The sequence below is a fragment of the Austrofundulus limnaeus genome, unplaced genomic scaffold (assembly GCF_001266775.1).
Source record: "Austrofundulus limnaeus strain Quisiro unplaced genomic scaffold, Austrofundulus_limnaeus-1.0 Scaffold142, whole genome shotgun sequence".
Classification (NCBI taxonomy): domain Eukaryota; kingdom Metazoa; phylum Chordata; class Actinopteri; order Cyprinodontiformes; family Rivulidae; genus Austrofundulus; species Austrofundulus limnaeus.
This window is the reverse complement of record NW_013952544.1, coordinates 187,323-188,922: the sequence shown is the minus strand read 5'-3', so window position 1 is coordinate 188,922 and position 1,600 is coordinate 187,323.

Below are 1,600 nucleotides of genomic sequence, written 5' to 3'. Positions count from 1 at the left end.
GGATAGAGCTTCATCAGAGCTAATCAAAAAAAAAAATCTGAAGCTTCTATGTTGAACATTTTCTGAGTTATAAGCATTTATGCATGTCCAGACATCCACTCTTTGAAAGGAGCCCCCTCCTCAAATATGGGGTCTAATTTCAAACTGTTGGCTGGCGCAGTGTAGGTCAGACTCATCTACAGTCCTGCCAAATTTCATGTTGATTGGTGCAATCATTTTTGTGCTATGGTTGACCAAAAACAACTTAATTAATTAAATAAATAAATAAATAAACAATATGACTCCTGCTTACGCTTCGCTTGTGGGGGTCATAATAAAAATGACAGTTACTTAAAGTGGTCTTGTTTTGAAAGGCGTACGTACCAAAAGTTACTTTCTGCTACCTTTGTTCCACTTAAGCACAAATAAAATGATCTTTTATCTCAATATCTATGAAATTGCCTGGGTAGTAGTAATTTTGTGTTTATGTTTGATCAGATGAAGTGGCCGTTTTGATTTATAAATTTATGAATTTGATTTATGAATCCAAAATTGAATCAGTTTGTTGGATAATTTGTGTTTAACTGAATTTTAGATACAGTCTATTTTATACTTTGATCAATTGTGATCATTTACTTTAAACATTAAAGAGCCTGTGACATCAATATTTTTGCAATAAATACGAATGTATTTTTTTGAACGATAACATTGATAACATATTGTAAAAAAAATTTTGCACCGCTAAGATGAACAGTTGTTGAGATATTTGTGTGTGAAGTAACAGGAAGTGATGTCAAAGGGGAATGTCTGCGTGTGAACAGAGCGATGCTACAAAGGCCAACAACACAGACTGTAGAGGAGATTCTGATGTTTCTTTAGATTATTTAAAATCACAATCGGAGAGATGAGGAAAGTTCAAATAATATTGTTTAAATAAACAAAAACCAGGAGGTTTTCTATGTCAGAGTTCCCCTTTGATGTCACTTCCTGTTTTACTTCAGCTGAGTCAAGTTCAAAAGACAATATGCTTATTATGTGGCTAATAAAATAAAACAGGCTACTTAAGAGAATCAACAAGGCTGTGTTGAATGTGTGCCTCGCTCCAGCAGTATAAAAACATAACTTTAAACAGTTTCAGTAATTTAAAACTGTTTATTATGACTTCATATCTGATGTGATCAGGTTTTATAAAAAAAAACATAATGTGAGAATAAACATTCAAGTCTGAGTACTGGACCAGTTCCCTGCACCTGATTCAATGTCTCGTTCTATCCTTACAAGTTTAAGCTGTTTCATCTTTAAAGTTTCATTAAAATCTGCCCATTGGTTCATAAAGTACTGTAACACAAATGCACGTGCAAAAATCATTGCAAAGGCAAAAGATGTTCCCGATAAAGTCTTTGCCATGTTTGGTAAAATAGTGAGGTTTCATGGAGAATGAAAGGAGAGAGAACAGAGGGTTGCAGTGCAGAGAGGTCAGCTGTGGGACATAAGACATTCCAAACAGTCGATTTACAGTTAGTGAAAATCTACATAACTTCAGTGAAGGTCAATACGCACGTCTGCTCAGCAGGGAGGGGACGTAACAGATGCTTCTCAGAGTAATAGGCACTCACTGGGG